Source organism: Procambarus clarkii, chromosome 9 (assembly GCF_040958095.1).
Source record: "Procambarus clarkii isolate CNS0578487 chromosome 9, FALCON_Pclarkii_2.0, whole genome shotgun sequence".
Lineage (NCBI taxonomy): Eukaryota > Metazoa > Arthropoda > Malacostraca > Decapoda > Cambaridae > Procambarus > Procambarus clarkii.
This window is the reverse complement of record NC_091158.1, coordinates 12877394-12896937: the sequence shown is the minus strand read 5'-3', so window position 1 is coordinate 12896937 and position 19544 is coordinate 12877394. Positions and strand designations below refer to the sequence as shown.

The window sequence follows — 19544 nt, the reverse complement described above, 5'->3', positions numbered from 1 at the left end:
TTCTTTTCTGGACTCATCCGATAGGGTTGAAGGCGAATGGGAGTGTAGTCCGTCAACTCGACATCATGGCAAATGGCATCAGTCTGGGTCGGGACCTCCCCGAACAGACTGGAGAATTCATCAACCAACGACTGCACCTCTTCACGTTGGGCCATCTGCAAATGGGACAGTTCCTCCACAGCATTCACAGAACTAGAATTATTGAAAATGAGATTAGTTGGGTCCCCAGAACAATCATCCCCTCTCTCACTGGAAATGGAAACATTGGTTAGTGCAATGGGCCTGGGGCCCTGGAACTTCTTCAGTCGATTTACATGTATGAGCATTACCTGGTTACGTTTGTCAGAGTGCCTCACTTTGTACGTGAGGTCCCCAGTCTTTTCTGTCACAATGTAGGGGCCTTCGTACTTGTGGGACATAGTGTTCCCTAGTCGAGGCTTTAATACCAGGACAGGGTCGCCAGGCTGAAATACCCGTAACTTAGATTTAGCATCGTTACGTTCTTTCATCTTTTCTTGGGCCTTGCCAAGATACTTTAATGCAGCCGCCTTGCAGTCCTTGAGTCTCTGGTGGTGTTGCGCAAAGAAAGCCGAACCTTCGGATAACGTTACGTTCCCTAACAGATTCTCCTGTAACATTTGCAAGGGTCCACGAACTTTATGGCCAAAGACTAACTCAAAAGGAGAACAGCCCAGTGAACTTTGTAATCCCTCTCTAGCCGCAAACAAAACATACGGTAAATTCTCATCCCAGAAGGTGTGGGAACTCTCGCACGATGTCTTCAACATCTGCTTCAGAGTTAGATGGAAACGTTCAATTACCCCCTGACTCTGTGGATGGTATGGGCTGGAAACCTTATGAGTTATTCCATGTTCCTTACAAAATTGCTCGAAAACATCAGACTTAAAATTAGTACCATTGTCAGTTTGCACGACCCGAGGCAGTCCAAAAGTGGAAAAAAATTGCAACATACGAGCAACAACAGTTTTTGCTCGGATGTTCCTTACAGCAAAAGCCTCTGGGTAACGAGTAGTGATACACATCATCGTGATTAGGTAAATATTACCAGACTTAGTTCTAGGTAATGGTCCAACACAGTCCATTACCACATGAGAAAATGGTTCCTCTGGCACGACAATAGGCCTTAGAGGAGCTTTAGGTGGACTCTGGTTTGGTTTCCCAACCAGTTGACAAACAATACACGCATTACAAAATTTTGCCACATCGTTTTTCAGCTTGGGCCAGAAAAAATACTTTAAAATTTTGTGATACGTAATATTAATACCTTGATGTCCCCCCATAGGATCATCATGAGCAGCTGCCAAAACTCTTTCTCTATAGCAGGTCGGCAACATAACCTGGTGGACTACCTCCCACTCATTTGACAAGGGAGCACCCTGTGGTCTCCATTTTCTCATCAAAATCCGATCATTGTAGTAGTACCCAGTTGCTGCGTCTACAATTTCCTCCATAGGGACGGCTGTTTCATGACAATCTGCAAGAGTGGGGTCAGCTTTCTGTAACTCACTCAAGGAGGCATCTAGGCCTTGGTCAGATGCCATTGGCCGAGGCTCAACAGTGTTCTCCACCTCCCCACTACTCTCGGTAGATGGCGGTGGCAGGCTCTCCACAATGTCCTCGGCCACGTCATCGAGTCGGGCCATGAATGTGTCCGCGAGGTCCACTTGGTTTTCACCACTCGGAAAGCTCCTCGTGACCTCGGGATTTACCACCTTGGCAAGCACAGGGCTGCCCTTACATTTAAGTCCCATAGACCTGGTCACCGCGCACGCAGGGTACACAACATTATCCTCTGCGGCGGGTGGATCCAGGCAAACCTTAGGGGTAGGCAACATAATAGGCAGTCTGGAGTCCCCTACCTTATCCCCTGCTAAATCATTACCAACTATTACATCAACATTAGGGAAAGGTAGGTATGGAGTGACTCCGACTGTACAAACACCCTTGTGGAAATCAGATTCCAGGGTAACCTTATGGAGGGGTACTGCCCGAGTATCACTAGTGACACCCTCGACCAGTACCACCTCTCCAGTGTCGAGAGTGTTGGCACCTTGCAACGCACTCTCTAAAATTAAAGTCTGGATGGCACCGGTGTCTCGGAAGATCACCACGTCCTTCCAGGAAGAACCCTCCGACAAAAGTAGTCTCCCTTTCGATAAGAATGGGGTAAGCAAGTCCAACCACTGTGGGTTGGAGGTCTTACTCCCTAACCCTTCTGAAAGCCTCAAGCCCTGTGTCACAACTAGAGCATTGGGTCTTTTTTCAGGGTGCAGTTGCCAACAACGGCTAATAGTGTGGTTTGGACGATTACAGTGACCACAAAAACGTCGGGGAGAAGAGACATTACTAACAGAATTACCCTTCGGTTCACCTTTAGGTGCCGTTGGGCTAGACACTTTAACAGGGTTAGTTATGTCTGAAACAGAAGGTGCATTAGGTAAAGGGTTAGAATGAGCTGGTCTGGACTGGCTGTGGGTATAAGGTTTGCTACTCTGTGGGGTATAATTATTTTTATTGGGCCTTTTGCCCGCCAATTGGTAGTTTTCTGCCAACTTGGCCAAATCCCCTATTTTAGAATTTAACTCTATCCTTCCTTTAATGTATTGTGATACGTTCTCTGGCATAACATCTATAAAATGCTCCATTAAAATTAAGTTCCTGAGAGCCTCGTATGTTTCGGCTTTCGCCGAGCGAATCCATCTATCAAACAATCGAATTTGATCATTCACAAATTCAGTGAGCGGTTGGTTGTGAGTAGGCCTAAGGTTACGATAAACTTGGCGGTGAGCTTCAGGAGTAATTTCATATGCCCGCAAAATACATTCCCTGACTTTATCATATTCGAAACACTCGTCGTCAGGCATGTTTATAAAAATATCTTGTGCTTTACCCCTAAGTCTTCCCTGTAGGATTTTCACCCACTCTTCCTTTGGCCAGTTCATGGACGTGGCCACTCTCTGAAAATGGTTGAAAAACCTTTCAGGGTCAGACTCGGAAAATTCAGGCAAATTATGCTTTTTCTCATAATGCCTGGGGTTTGAATCCCCGGCAGGTGGAGGTCCAGTGGCATTCGCTCTAATTCTAGCCTCCTCGGTTTTGAGTTTTTGCTCCTCTAATTTTATTTTTGCTAACTCTAAAGCTAATTCACTCTCCCTATGAGTTGCACTTTCTGCTTGGCTAGGCTGGCATAAAGGTGTATCACTTGCCAATAGTTCTTCATCAATACAATGTTCTAATATTTCATTTACCAAAGTCCACTTTTTATCTGCGACATTTAATTCTAGGCCAAATTCCTGGCCTAACAATACTAAATTAGACTTTTTAAGTTTCTTTATCTCTACCACTGAAGGCTCCCTTGCCAGTTTCTGCATTTCAGAAGACATCACTAATAATTTTAGCTCCTAGCCAAAGAAAAAATTAAAAAATAAAAATTGGAAAAAAACAAATTTGCACGGCCCCTAACACAAGGCCACACTAACCTTAATCGTGAAGGGATCCAGCTGGGTGTCCAGTCAGTGCAAGAATGTCCTTTGCTAGATGAGCTGGACCCTAGGCTAGCACACAACCGTTCTGCGGAAATAAAAAATTTTAATTTTGGCACTCAAGAATCTAATTTTTTACACTTATAATGTTCCTCCCGGACTGGCCAACCACTTGTTATAAATGATATGAGTGGGGCTTCTATGGGGTACTGGTACTATTAAGGGGTATAGGTAGTTAGAAGACAGGAGTATCAAATATGGGAGAGCTAAAAGGCCCGGCCCCCAAAATAAACTATCCACAGTAGTAATAACTTGCTACAAGACCAAATATGTTCGTCTAAGGGTTGATCACTGCGCTCCCACCTTGGAAGAAGAGATACTCTGTAATTCATGTACTTATTTATTAACCCGTTAACAACCCCCCATATACACTCACACCAATAACAATAATAATAATAACTTTACCACACTATCTTACGTTAAAAGCCTTGGTCCACGTAGGCAGGATACAAGGTTTACACTAATAACAAGCTAGGGTAAAGTACTACTAGATAAGCACTGAAGCTGGATGCAGCTTAGGGTAGTGAAACCACGTGGGACCCTAATACAAAACACAACACTTAGGGGTACCCAAACACTGGCAAAATACTATCCCCAGGTCTCCCCAATCGTTACTACCAGAGTAGGCACACTTACACCATATAATACTTAACTTAAGGGTACAGGAACTTCAGGTAAGGGAAATAAGTAAGAGGAGAAGGAAGGAGAGTAGGGATACAGCCACAGAGTAGGTCTTAACCTCACGCCACCAGCCAAGAGAAGAGCGAGCTCCTCGCGACCACCTGCTGCCTCCCTCATCGTGGTGCCGGGAGGAGCCTAATTGATCGTGCAGCTAAGCACATAAAAGATCTTCCCCTATGCAACGTATTGTTACTTTATGAATGATTAGAAAGTATTAGTAAGCAAAGTTGGTGCCTATGTTATTATTTAATAATCAACCCCCAGCTCAGTCTTTAAATGCTCTTTGAGAAACAATAATAGTCTTACGTCTGGCAGGGAAGATACAAACAATTTCCATTCGAAATGCGCCAACTGTACTACTTAGGAAGTTTAATAGCTCAATTTTGACCTCTGGTTTCCACTGGAGAACCCAGGGTCGTAACAACAATATATAATAAGAGTGTCAGACCACGAAGGAAGAATTGAAACAGGAATTTCCTTTAGTACTTTCTTATATTAATACATCTTCAGAGCGAACCATTCCTTCTGAAGATGTATTAATATACGAAAGTACTTAGAGCATTCTATTGTGGTTTTAATATTGAACAATTATACATATACGAAACAGACAAATCTGGTGTCGGAAATAGTAAAAATATTAGTGTGCGATGTGATCAATGTAAGGGGGATATTGGGTGTGCCTCGTATCCCCTACAACAACAAGAAGTTCGAGAGCGATGAGGCCGCCACTAACTAGCTTCAGGATGTCGTCGAATCTAAATCAACAATATACTACCGCCGCTACTTTCTCGGAAACGTAAGTACCTGCCGCTTTACTTCTCTCACCCTGCCAAGCCTGGCCTGGCCTGACCTGGCCTAACCAGACCTGACCTGGCCTAGCCTAGTCTGACCTGGCCTAGTCTGACCTGACCTAGCCTTACCTAGCCTAGTCTGACCTGGCCTAGTCTGACCTGACCTGGCCTAGCCTTACCCAACACTAATCACCACACATGACAGCCCAAACGAATCGCAAATAAGTACACGTAACAAGTCATATGCCCGGACACACTTTCACCTTGGGGACTGAGTGGTAACTATTGTATAGAAGAGCCGGCTCCCTGAGAGTGGTAAGAGGGCGTGATAAGAGGCTAATGTGTGGTCTTGAAGGAAGTCGATAAAGCAGACAATTTTCAAAAGGAAGGGCAGCATAACGAGCAGACAGGAATGGACAGACAGTCGGTTATCCCATAATGTGTAATACGCCGCACACAGCATGGGTGGAGTGGGGGGGGGGGGTTGTAGCAGGGCACAGTATGGTGATGGTGCGGGTGAAGTACACACCCACTGAATTCCTGCCATCAATAATTGTTTTCATAACCATTAGAACAATGGCATCCCTCCAGCCACCATCCTTCCACTGACCCCCTCCTCTGGTCCTCCACCTCAGACAATAACCCCCCACACCCCCTCTCCCTTCCAGACATCAGCATGTCAAAATCAGTACCATAATGTGTTTAAACTATTTAAACTAAGTCATTGTGTATCTCAAGGTATCTTAATTCATTTGAAAGTGTACATGTGCATTCATTCATATACTCGCCTAATTGTGCTTGCTGGGGTTGAGCTCTGGCTCTTTAGTTCCACCTCTCAACCGTCAATCAACAGGTGTACAGGTTTCTGAGCCTATTGGGCTCTATCATATCTACACTTGAACCTGTGTATGGAGTCAGCCTCCACCACATCACTTACTAATGCATTCCATTAGATATAATCATATATGATTACACATAATCATAATCATTCTATACACATAATCATATATGTGTACGTCAACGTATACATACATGCGTATATATACCTCATATTAAAATACTGATAAACGAATGACCATGAACAAATTAATTTATAATTGTAGCATTATATATAATTTTAATAGACTAATTACGTGTTTATACATTTGAATGGTCCAGACAGGTGGCCAGCCTTGGACATATACGCTTCTGGTAGGCACAATGACCTCATGTTAGACCCTTGATAGATTATGTGAGAGAGAGAGAGCTGGGGCAGGGAGGTGCGTGCCCCAGGGAGATAATCCATGCCCATGCCCCGCCTCGAGGTCAGTTCTCGAGTCACACCAAGAATAACATTCGAGCAAGTTGTCCTGACCAGGATGTGGCATATTAGGGAGGGTTGAGGAATAGGAAGCCTGTCTGATAGGGCTCTTGGCAAGCAGCTCTCCCTCAGTCTACCTATCTATATGGAAGAAATGTATCTAGGCCCTCCTCCCCCCTGCCTATTCTCTCTCCCCCACCTTTCTTCCTTCATTTCCTCCCTCCTTCCCTCCCCCTCACTGGTGAGAGAGTAGGAGTGTGAGAGTAGTTAGAGAACTCGTAGTTCTCACGCTCGTGAAATTGTCTGCGACCCTGGAGGAGTAGAGCGGAGGGGGGGGGTTGAAAGTAGGTGACGATGGAGGAGTAGAGGGGAGCATTATATGCAGTGAACGTTGGTGTCTATGGAAGAGTACATCATAGAGGAGGGTGAAAGGAAGGTGACGATGGAGGAGGAGAAGGGAGGGGGTGTGAAGGTAGGTGATGATGGAGGAGTAGAGGGGAGGAGGGGGGCAAAGGTAGGTGTCTATGGAAGAGTACATCATAGAGGGGGGTGAAGGTAGGTGGCAATGGAGTAGAGCAAACGGGGTGGGGGTTGAAAGTAATCCTGAGTTTAATTTTTTAGTTATATATAGTGACACCTCGACTTACGAATGAATATTTATGAACTTTTCGGGTTACGAGCCTAATTTCTTCGAAAAATTTGAATCGGGTTACAAACTTTGCCTCGGGAAAGGAGTTTGTTGATATACGTATGGGCTGACCTAGCGCGTGGTGGCATGGTGATCGCGCCTCAGTTTACCAGTGTCTCCTGCCTAGTAAGTATCGCGCCTGAATTCTTTGTAAAGCATTACATTTGTTTTGGGATTTTTGGCTATTTGAACATAAAATTTGTTATGATATATCTTGCCATGAGTCCCAAGAAAGCCAGTGGTAAGGTTCAAGCCAAGAAAACACATGTGAGAATGACCATAGAGGAAAAACAAGAGAGCATTCATAAACATCAAAATGGTGCACGGGTTGTTGAACTAGCTAGGCAGTACAACAAATCTATGTCAACAATATGCACTGTACTTGCTAAGAAAAGGACATTATGAACATTAAAGTGGCAAAAGGCATATCAACAATCCCGAAACAAAGAACACAAACACTTGAGGATGTTAAAAAGTTTTTATTAATTTGGATACACAACAAAGAGTTAGCAGGTGATAGCATTTCAGAGGCCATCATTTGTGAGAAACCAAGGCATTTGCATGAAGACCTTTTAAAGAAAACCCCTGGAACGAGGGGGGGGGGGAAAAGATGAATCAAGTTTGAAAATGTGAAAAGTTTGTGTGACAATAGAGCCTCGTGGAAAACTTTTGCTGTGGTCATTACCTGGTGGAATGCACCCAGGATGGAGTATTAGGGCTATACATCTTTTAAATCATAAAAGTAATAAACATTTCCCATCAACCTTACAAACAATATTAACCTATTTTCATGTATTTCCCCCATGTGCATTTTAACAAAGTTGCTAAATTGCCTTTATCATTCTGTAAAATTTCAATTACAGTACTGTATGTATAATTTTGTTAGTATAAATGGACTGAATATTCTGAAATTGCTATTTATTTTACAATTTCAGATTCAAAGGTGGTCTGGACACCCAATTTGGTCAGACAGGTGAAGAGAGCATTTAGGATAGTTCGAAGAGATGAAGATGGTCGCAATTGTGTTCGAAGAGGCAAAGGCCCCCCTTTGCTCCTGACATTATGTTCAACCATTGACCTCTGCACACCTAACACAAGGTAGGTTGAAAACTCCTCCTTCATGTCATTGGTACATTAGCCAGAAACTCAGGGCTCATGTAGGAATATCCCTAAAAAAAAAAAAAGTGGCCCCAACAATGCATCCTCCAAGTCTGGAGGATGAGCAGGAGCATTGTCGAGAAGCAGGACCTTGAGTGTCAAACTTTTCTCTTGCAGATATTTTTTGGTGGCAGGGCAAACCACTCCACATCACAGTTTTTCTGCACATCATATATTTTTTAAAACTCTTGGATTTTCGGAATGATACACGAGCAAGGGTTTAATTTTCAAATCGCCACACAGCACAAGAGTTAGCCTATCCTGACACAAGTTAGCCCAAGTTAGCTTGTGTCCGGGCAGTGACGTCTCCTCTTGGGTAATGTATGTCCTCTTCGGCAATTTTTTCCAGAATAGCCATGTCTCCTCACAATTAAACACTTGTTGTGGAATATATCCATCAATACAGTATCTACAAAATCTTTAAAATCATGAACAAATCTTTCAGCCCCTACTTTGTCTGAGCTGGCACCCTCACCATGCCTCACAACACTATGAATACCACGTCTTTTTTCAAAATTTCTCAAACCATCCCCTACTCACCTTAAACTCTTTCGTATCTACAAAACTCGTTCTAGGGGTTTTCTTTATAAGATCTTGCATGAAGATTTCATTGTTGACCAAACCACACACTGGAAATTGAATAGACGACGACATTTCGATCCGTCCTGGACCATTATAAAGTCGATTGTGATGAGATGAGGGAAGCAAGAGCATTAAGTAGGCAAGAGAGAGAGGTGAGGAGATGGAAGTATGTACGTATGTACATGAATAAAACATGTACATACTTATACATAACGTGTGTAAATAGTGTAATAAACACAATAACAGTATTTTGGGAGGAGGAATGTTGGCGAGTAATGTGTTGGAGGAGGGAGGGAGGACTGGCAGGGTGTGGCAGCTCACTCATGTTTTTTGGGCTCACCATACCAACATAGTGGATCGTTATGGTGAATACATACGTAGATGGGTATATACAATGTGTGTATATAGTGTAATAACAGCAAAAACACTGTTTGATTGTAGAATATGTCGCATATATGAGGCCCATAATTTTGAGCATAGCGATGTTCTATACTTTGAATTATATAAATTCCACAAATTACACACTTTTAAATAATATTACAGCAAAAAAAAAGAAGAAATGAATGAGAAACTTCAAAATAATTGCGCAACATTTTATTCGCAGCAACTGCCGTCGCACGGGGTGGCGGGGCCGACAGACCCCCATCGCTCCAACGCTCAGCGCCCATAATTTGCTCAACTTCCCAGCTCCATCGCAGCTAAAGTAAGTCACATACAATATTTTTTGTTTAGTTTCCCCGTGATCAGACTCTGCATTTTAACAATATAAGAAGAGAAAAAAAATTTTTGGAAAGAATTTATTTCTTGTGCACCAGGGTGTTATTTGGAGACAGAGCAGTTCAGTGGTTAACTACTAAATTTTTTTTTCTCCCACACACGCACCCCCCTAGGAAGCAGCCTGTAACAGCTAACTCCCAGATACCTATTTACTGTTAGGTAACAGGGGTCATCCCCTTTTGTACAAAGAATCTGCTAAAGCTTTTAGGGCTAATCTTTGACACTCGTTTGTCTTTGTCGCCCCATATTTTTTACGTCCGAGTTGAATGCTCTAAGGCCCTTAACTAACTTTAGGTCATGTCCCATACTTCTTGGGGAGCTAATCGACACTGCTCCTCTCTTTACATTCCTCTCTCGTTCTGTCTAAACTCGATTATGGCCCCGTTTACTCGTCTGCTTCTCCTTCTACCCTTCACCATCCGGACACACTGCATCATACTGGGTTACGGCTCGGCTCTGGTACCTTTCCTTCGACACCTACCCTAAGCCTGTATGTTGAAACTGGCGTCCTGTTTCTACAGGATCGCCATGATCGCTACTGTCTTCTCCACCTTGCACGGTCCTTACAGCACCCTCACTCTTGCTTATGTCATGCCTTGACCTTTACCCATCCTGTGGTTCCTGTTCCCCTTCACCACCTATCTCTTTCTGTACGGTTGTCTCTCTTACAAAATGCTCTTTCAGTTTGTGTTACCAATATTTCCCCTCGTGTCATTCCATCTTTGCCCCTATGGAGGGGTCCCCGTTCCTAAATTCTGTAAGCCTTGACCCACATGACTAAAACTTTTACCCCTCCTACAGTTCTAAATCACCTTTTCCTTGAACACTTTTCTTCACACTTCCACTCTATTTCTGTCTTCACCAATGGGTCTTAAGTCTGCAGATGGTGTAGGCTACTCTGTTGTTTTTCCTGACTGCACCTTTGTGTCTCCTGCCTCCGGAGACTAGCATCTTCATGGCAGAACTTTATGCTATTCTCTATGCTCTTCATCAACTCTTTTCTCGCTGTCAATCCTCCTCTGTGTTTGTAGTTGACACTTGCAGTGCCCTCATGGCTCTAGAATCCTTTAATCCAGTCCATCCTTTGGTAGTTGAAATTCAACATTGGCTGTTTCTTATCTCCAATAGATTTAAGACAGTGGAATTTCGCTGGATTCCCACCCATATTGGTGCGTTCTTAAATGAGCGTGCGGACACTGCCGCTAAGGAAGCTATCCGCATCTGTCCCATCTCCCGTAAAGGTATTCCTTATTATGACTTTTACCCAGTTATTCATTTCCCCATTCTTGCCCGTTGTCAGGGTTGTTGGTCTTCGGTTACTGGTAACAAATTGCGTGCTCTTAAGAGTAGTGTGTTCCCGTGGCCTTCCTCCTACCACCGTAGTTGGTGGTGGGAAACGGCTCTGGCGAGGTTGTATATTGGTCATACACGTTTAACTCACAGGCACTTAATGGAGCGCTGCCCTGCTTCTTATTGTCCAAACCGTTGTCTCTGCATGTCCTGACTTCCAGGACTTACGTGTCTTGCTTCCCGACCATTGTCGGGAATTGTTTATCGAGGATCAATTGTCCCTCGATAAAATTCTTGGTAAATTCAATACCTTTGATATTGTTCGCCGTATGCGTTTTTGTTCTTGTATTGGCGACGTTAGTGATATTTAGCGCACTATGATTATCCCACACATTTGATGGTTTGATAATTACTGTACTGTACAGTACTTTGGTTTGGAATGTATCAAATAAAGTTGTTTCATGTATTCAAATGTGTGAGAAAATCCACTGGGGCTGTGAGATGAAGCGAACCTGTAACAAAGGCATTGCCAGTTGCATACTCTACCACCACTGATGGTAAAAGTCTTACAACTGGATATCTTGTGTGACGGGTTATGGTATCACAGCTATACTGAACCAAGATGGTATGGCTCTCCCTCACATAAATGAAAGAAATGCTGGTATTGGCCTTGCAGTGTGTAAGTTGCAGGTGGAAACAAATGAAAATTATCAAATAAATAATTAAACAATTTACTGAAATAGTAATGAACAAAAATAACACATGACAATACTTGACTATCATGTAATGCAAAGGTGAACAAGTTAGTATGACCTTAAATGCAAAAAATAAACTATAAGCAATGAATAAAAGTATGAAGATATACTGGTGTTCTGAAGACAGCTACCATACCACCATGGCATCAGTCACACGACGTTGGCTGGAAGTGGACGACGGGTTAGAGACACCAAGGTGATCCTAGAGCACTAAGGGAGAGATTGCCTCTCCAGGGAGGCAGCGCTCTTTATATAGTCCGGCGGTGATGACTCATCCAGTGTCAACACGAGGTGGACATCCGGTCAACTAGCAAAATGCTCGTTGTGGCTGGCGGTGCCTTTGTGTTGAGCTGTACCACTGTCAGTTGAAGGCGGCTAACTGCTTGTTTGTGGGGACAAACTGCCAGTTAGCAGTGGCGCCCGGCTTGCCTCTGAGTCGTACCAGGCCGTGCCAGGCCCTGGGGGGTATGGAGAGGTGGCAGGACTGATGACTCTTCTGGGCTGGTGTAGATGTATACTTCCAGTGCAGAGGTATTGAAGGTGAAGGGAAAAGGCAGTTCCACTGCTATGCAGGGGATTCACGTGACACTTGTGAAGCCACAGAAATTCTGGAGGCCCTACTGAAGCCAGTCCAAGTATTAAATAAAACCCCTGAAGTACGCCGGTGAAGGGTAAAGTGAAGGGTGAAGCAAGACCGTATGCCCCAACTTCAGGCACACACAGAAAATCACGTTTTGGTCCCGCCTCTCAACTGTGTATTTGAAGTTGGGGCGTATGGTGTTGAACTGCTTCTTCAGCCTTCACCTGAGTGCTTGTAGGTCTTACGTAAGACGTTGACTCAAGGAGGGGCCTCAAAACTTGCTGTGATTTATGGGGAAATCCGGTTGTAAGACTTTTACAAAGTCAGTAATATACTGTGGTAGAGTATGCAGCTGCCAGTGCCTTGGGCAAGGGTTTACGTCGCATCACAGCTCCAGTGGATTTTCTGCTCGGTGTATATCAGGTTGTGATTTTGTGTGTGTACCGTATTGTTATGATCGCCGTGTGATAAGTCCTTTCTGGCCTCAAGAGTCATTTTTACCCACCTAGAAAGATTGCAGATGGCCAAAGCAGTTATTTAAGTTAAGAAGGGACAAGTCTTAAACAGAATTTTGCATAATATTTGACTGTAAAGGGGTAAATTGAGGTAGATTGAAAAACAAAATGGTGAACCGGGCAGGCGGTACTCACAATTAGGCGAGTACACTCGGGAACTTTTAAAGTGCAACCAAACATGCTTTAGGCTCTCACAACAAGAGGCGAGTGGTGGTGGCTCAGGTGCTCAGCCAATCAGAGCACCTAAGGAGGGAGGGCAGGAGTGAGAGGGGGGTGGTATGTGGAAGTTTGGTGACAGTTGTGTGTAGTTTGTTCATCTTCATTGTAAGTTTCATGGCTTGGTGTGCATTTCCCTAGTAAATTTAATTCGGGAAAAATTCAGGTGTTTGATTTTTTAAATCAACTTTTTAAATGTTGAGTTGTTAAAGCCTCAAAGTGCATGGAGTTGGTTTGGGAGTATGGCATCCTCATGCTGTTGCGTGCTCGCGTGAGGTAGCAAAGGTGATGTAAAGTTGTGGGGTGTACATGCTTGGGACGTCCTCTCTCGGGATGGCTGGTGTTAGACCTGTGTGTTTGTCGGTTGTTGAAAAGCCATTGTCATCCTTTGCTGTTGTGGTATTGATTTTACATTGTTCATCTTGTAATTAATACTGTAGTGCGATATCTAGGGCTACCATTTGTAGGTTTAAAATGTCTAATACAAACAGTTGTCCAATGAGTTTTAATAGGAAATATCATCCACCAAGCACCATTGTACAATTATATTAATACCTGCACGGTGAATGCTCAAAGACCCTTTCTTTATTCAGTGTTGTCACATAGCTCATGGGGGTATGGATAGGCAAACACTCATTCGGTTAAACTTGCCTTGTAGTATTTTCAGAGCTCAGTAATTTGGAATCTGGTTAGCACTTTGCAAATAAATTGACCTTTAAAGTGAATTCCTATTTAGGTTTAAAACATCATACCGAATGAGAAACTCGGATTATATAGCCGAACACCAGAAATGTTGTTATTCAATTTGGTTGCCTAAAGCACATTCAAGGACTACACATTACATGGCATTCCAGGATTCCTCTATACCTTGCCTTATGCTGTAAACATTGCCACAACCCTGTGTTTTATTGATTTAAATGGCCACAGGGAGGCATACAACACTGCAGATTATGATGTCATTAGTTATCCACTGTGCTGACAAGTGGGCTGACTGATGTTCGTTGACACCTGTATCGTGCTTCAATTTAATCGCCAGGAGATCACCCTCTCACTAGACTCGTCTGTAGGAAGTACAGTATAGTATGTCAAATTACCTTGGATCATAAATAGCATAAGACTTGGGGGTAGGAGAGGGTTGCAGTGTTTGTCATGGCTCTCAGTTGTTCCTGGTATTAGGCAATTTAGTTCTGGAATCATTTTTGTTGGGCAATGTTAAACTTTTTCGAAAGTAGATGTTTTTCTGAAAGGGAAGGGAGGGGGGGGGAACCTCTATGCTTGGATACAGTTATCTAAGTCAGGGGTCTCCAAACTTTTCAATGTAAGCGCCACATTATATATTTCCCATATTTATGCGGGCCGGAGGAATAAAAAATGAAAAAAAAACAAAAAACAAATCAGTGCCAGTAATTTAATTTCCTCAAATATTAAAGTATAAACATGGAAAAATTCAAACATATCTTTTTGGAAAAAATCAGGGTAAACTAAATAGATTCCTGCCTTTAGTTTTATGCAACCAAATTAGTGTGACGAATGATACTGTTGTTTTGACTTCAAAATTTCATTAAAATCAGGTTCCAGATTAGATGAGCCAATTGTAAGAATTGATTTCAAGTGATCATCAGACAAATTTGCTCGATAGTTAGATTTCACATACTTCATTTTGGAAAAAGTTTGTTCACACAAGTATGTTGAACCAAAAATGGACACAAAACTACAAGCAAACTTTATCGAATTTGGAAACTGATCTGGCTGCAGGCATTTATAAAACTCAATCAGATTTCCTTCTCTATACTTATCTTTCAGTCTGTCATCTGCCTGGAGATCAATAATTTCCATTTGAAATTGAGTTGGAAGATTTTCAGCATTGCAGTCAAATGGATTATGAAAGAGCCTGATTTCATTTGCTTTGGCATCAAGGTCAGCAAATCGCTTCTGAAACTGTTTTTTCAAATCTGAAATTATTTCATTTGCAAATGAAAAAGGAAATTCAACTTTACTTCCTGCATGAAATTTTTCACAACATGGAAAATGAGCAAAATTCTTAACCTTCACCTGGCCTTCAAGTAGTGCAAGTTTTGCTCTGAATGCCTTGACATGAACAAAGTAGTCACTGATCAAATTTGTTTTGCCTTGCAATTTCAGATTCAAGTTATTCATATGACCTGTCATATCTGCAAAAAATGCCAATTTCCAAATCCATTCACATTCTGATAATAATGGCTGAGGGTTATTTTTCTCTGTGAGAAATAAATCAATTTCTAATCTGAGCTCAAAGAAATGCAGCAAAACCTTTCCACAACTAAGCCATCTAACTGCTGTATAATAAGGCAAGTTAACAAACTCCGCATCAATTTCTTTCAAGAAATCACGGAACTGGCGATGGTTGAGTGCATGAGATCTAATGAAATTAACCACAGAAACAACAGGTTTCATGACACAAGACATATCAACATATTTTAGGCACAATGCTTGTTGATGGATAAGGCAATGCAGAAAAATGGGTTTTGAGCCTCCAACCTCACAAGCTGTTGTAATTTGCCCAACCAAACCCTTCTTTGTCCCAGACATATTCTTTCCTCCATCAATTGTCACACACTGCACTTGTTTCCATTCCAGGTTATATTCTGTCATAGTTTTACTTAGTTCATTGAAAATGTCCTCTCCAGTTGTTGTGGTGTGCATGCTGTGAACTGATGCTAATTCTTGGTTCACATTAAATTCACTATCAACACCACGAATGAATACTAAGAGCTGAGAAGTATCACACACATCAGTTGATTCATCCAACGCAAGAGAATACCAACAAAATCTTTTTGTTTTTTTCCTTTATTTGCCGAATTATGTCGCCTCCTAAATCTTCAATTCTACGAGCAACAGTATTTGACCCAAGACTTATCATTTTGAAGAGGTTTACTTTTTCTGGACATACCTCTCCTGCTGCTTCCACTATACACTCTTTTATGATACTACCATCAGTGAAAGGTTTTCCTTTTTTAGCCAACACATAGGCAACTTTGTAACTGGCTCTAGTTGAAGTTTCATTTTCAGATTTTTTCTTACTGAAAACAGCTTGTTGAGAATGCAGACTGTGCTGAAATGATTCAAACTTTTTAGTGCGTTCTGCTCCTGTGATGTGAGAATAACTTGAGCCACGTTTAGATTCATAGTGCCGACGAATATTGTATTCCTTCAGAACAGCAACACTGTCTCTACATATTATGCATAAAGCTTTATCATTTGCTATCACAAAAAAGTACTTTATCTTCCATTCGTCATTGAACCGACGGCACTCAATGTCCACTTTTCTTTTCTTTATCTTTTCCATATCTGAAAACATAAGGGTAAAATAAATGAAATAAATTCTACAGGAAAAAAACAGCTTGTATGTGGTGTTAAAAAGCATAGCATATTATTATAAAGTGGTAAATATTATGGCAACAGCTTTCGTTGATAAACTTAATGGTTATCATTTTAACTATTTTAAACATGCAATATTTTTGGCTACAATAGTATTATTGCTATTTTGTATAACTAAGATAAAGGCATTGTCAAAGTACAGAGAAAAGAATATTGTACAGTGTTTGTGCTCCCTGAAACGGAAGCAGCGAAGCCCCACTCGCCCTCCATCCCCACAATATACAGTACAGTTATACACAACTGATTGGTTGTAATGCACAACACATACCTACCAGTATTAGTATCTGTGCGTCACACTATCGAGAGAGAGGAAAACTGACTCGGGTTGAGCGCCACCAGTCAGCAGCCCCAGCTTTGAATAATTCTGCGATGCCATTCGTACCATAATTATTTTTTCAAGGCCACCACACAGGGATTTGTTTGGAGGGCCGGATGAAATTATGTGGCAGGCCGGATGTGGCCCGCGGGCCATAGTTTGGAGACCCCTGATCTAAGTGAATACTTAGATTTATACAGTAGAATAACTACCTTCTTTTCCTTAGTCAAAATGGTTGCTTGTTTATTTCTAGGGACTTGTATTTTCTTTTATTTTTAACTGCAGCAACTTTCAGTGAATGATAGATTCTTACTGAAAGGACCTTTACTTCATTGTTGTTGCTTTATGGTCATCTCATTGTGTACAGGGATTCCGCGAAGCTTTTGGGGTTAGTGTTTGACACTCGTTTGTCTTGGTCAGCCTTATCTCTTGCCTCCGAGTTGAATGCTCTAAGGCCCTTAACCTCCTTAAGGTTTTGTCCCATACTTCTTGGGGAGCGGATAGAGAATCAACTACAACCACAACCTTTGTGGTTGTAGTTGATTCTCGTAGTGCCCTCATGGCTCTAGGGTCCTTTAATCCTGTCCATCCGGTGGTCATTGAGATTCAACATTGGCTGTTTCTTATTTCTAGTAAATTTAAATCAGTAGAGTTTTGCTGGGTTCCCAGCCATATTGGTGTTTCAATGAGCGTGCGGATGCTGCCGCTAAGGAAGCTATCCGTTCTTGTCCCATCTCCCATAAAGGTATTCCTTATTCCAACTTTTATCCTGTTATTCATTCTTCCCTGTTGGCAGGGTTGTTGGTCCTCTGTGGTTGGTAACAAGCTGCATACTCTCAAACTTAGTGTGTCCCCGTGGCCTTCCTCCTACCACCGTAACCGGCGGTGGGACACTGCTTTGGCACGGCTGTGGGTTGGTCATACCCGCTTAACCCACGGTCACTTAATGGAGCGCCGCCCTGCTGCTTATTGTCCGAATTGCGTTGTCCCTCTAACAGTTGTGCATATCCTTGTTGAATGTACTGACTTCCAGGACGAGCGTGTGTCTTGCTTTCCGACCGTCCCTCGCAGTCACTTGTCCCTCAATAGAATTCTAGGTGAATCGGATACTTTTGATATCGTTCGCCTTGTGCGTTTTTGTTCTCGTATTGGCATTCTTGGTGATATTTAGCGCCCTCTGATTATTTCGCACTTTGGTGCCTTCTTTTGGTAATTACCTTACCTTCATTGTTGTTTCATTTTAATGTGGTAGTTGTGATATGGATTGTTCTGGCTCACGTGCAAGGTCTTGGATTTGTTTGTTTTAAGAAATTGCCAGTCTTGTTACTATTTGTAGAGTTAGAGATCTGCATTAAGGCCTCAATATTATATTCTTTATTTTTTTAATAACATGTTATCAGCAATTTTTGTGGTTGGTAATATTTAGATTAATGTCAGTGATGTAAATGACAAGGGTTAAGACCCCTTGTGGTATGACAGCATTTTTCCCAGTCATTTCTTTCATTTGTTAAAGGGTCCTCGTAACCATTCTTTTGTCCTTTCTACCATGTACCTGTTTGTTGCTTCTTGGTCTTTCATTTGGTACTTTGGCTATTAAAACAATGGTCTTTGGTAATGTTGCAATTACCATTTCTAAAAAAAATGAGCAGGTTCATTAGGCAGGGTTTGTTTTTAGCAAACAGTTTTACAAAAAAAAAAAAATTCCATTCCTTCAGGACCTTGCAAATGTTAGGTCAAACTAATTGACAGTAATCTGTTTTGCCCCTTTCAAACAATGATGGTTTTAATATAGGTAAAATATTTCAGAATATCTGAAGTTTGGCAGACAAATCATTTAAGAGCTTTGATTAAATTTAAGTTACCAAAGACTTTGTGAAAACCATGTTGTATAGATGCTTCAGTGTCACTTTGCTAATGTTTTGTAAATTTAACAATGATCTTTAGTTAATTTAATCATAATTTGTACAAAGCTTAGGTGTTGCATAGCTTTAAATTCTTTCAAATATAAAAACAAAAATATTGACTGAAGTTTCTTCCACTTCAATATTTCAGACTAATTTGCAATATTTGTTAGTTAGTAAATTGAATAGGTAGTCCACTTTTACATCTTTTCAATGCATTTTGCATGCACCTATGTAACAAGTTACAAATAGGTGTAAATTTTACCAAGTATTTATTTTCAAAGTAAAAAAATTTCAGATGTTTAAACATTGCATCAATAGTAGTAAACAATAATTTCCAGCATAATTTCAGGATAAAGTATATAAAGTAGTTTCATTAAAATTGTTTTATTTAATAAGTTTTACATATAGTATTTATAACATCTAATATTTATTACTGTTTCAGGTTGTGGGTCAGATGCTCCTAGATGAACAGAAGATCCAAAAGGCCAAGACAACTCCAGAGACAATCACCTGTAAAAGAACAATAAACATTAAACAGGGACACTACTTTTATTATCACCAATGCTTAATAATAAGTCAAAAAAATCCTAACATCCTATCTTTTAAGATAGGCTCAGCAAGGCCTATCCCTTCCTCTGATTTCAGTGCAGAGCTTGTTCCCTGAATGGGAACATTACATCCACCACTTTAGTGCCCTCAACACATTGTACATATGCTTTACTCAAAGCACTGTACAATGCATGCCAGGCACTAAAGTTTTAGATGCATCCACCCATTCAGCAAACAAGCCCTGTGAGAATTAACAATGTAACCATTGTTAAGGGTCCCTAAACCTAAGCAAATCTAGTCCATCTATTAGATGGGTAGTAGAGCAAAGCTCTGAAAAAGCCATGCCAGGAAAATCTGCAGGACTGCCTGGTCCCCTTTTATGAAATGGGGTAGGATCAGTACAAACTGCATCAATCCCTGTGGGTTGTAACAGTAGGACATGGTTACACACCTATAAATGGA

General features: G+C 41.7%; 1 protein-coding gene and 1 long non-coding RNA gene across 3 annotated transcripts in view; one reads left to right on the top strand and one right to left on the bottom strand.

The window, feature by feature from the left end:
• The first annotated feature begins 4682 nt into the window (after window positions 1-4682).
• On the top strand, window positions 4683-19074 carry LOC138362696 (uncharacterized). 2 transcript variants are annotated; one of them, XR_011227891.1, is made up of 4 exons: window positions 4683-5040; window positions 7959-8121; window positions 9368-9466; window positions 18976-19074. It is a non-coding gene; the product is annotated as an uncharacterized lncRNA (long non-coding RNA). The 2 variants fall into 2 exon arrangements; XR_011227892.1 differs by lacking the exon at window positions 18976-19074 and adding an exon at window positions 10669-10688.
• Window positions 18902-19544, bottom strand: part of Pi3K59F (phosphatidylinositol 3-kinase 59F) — a 36337-nt gene continuing 35694 nt past the window's right edge. Inside the window, 1 exon segment of the mRNA XM_069321151.1 lies at window positions 18902-19043. The gene's annotated coding sequence lies outside the window, so the exon portion shown is untranslated.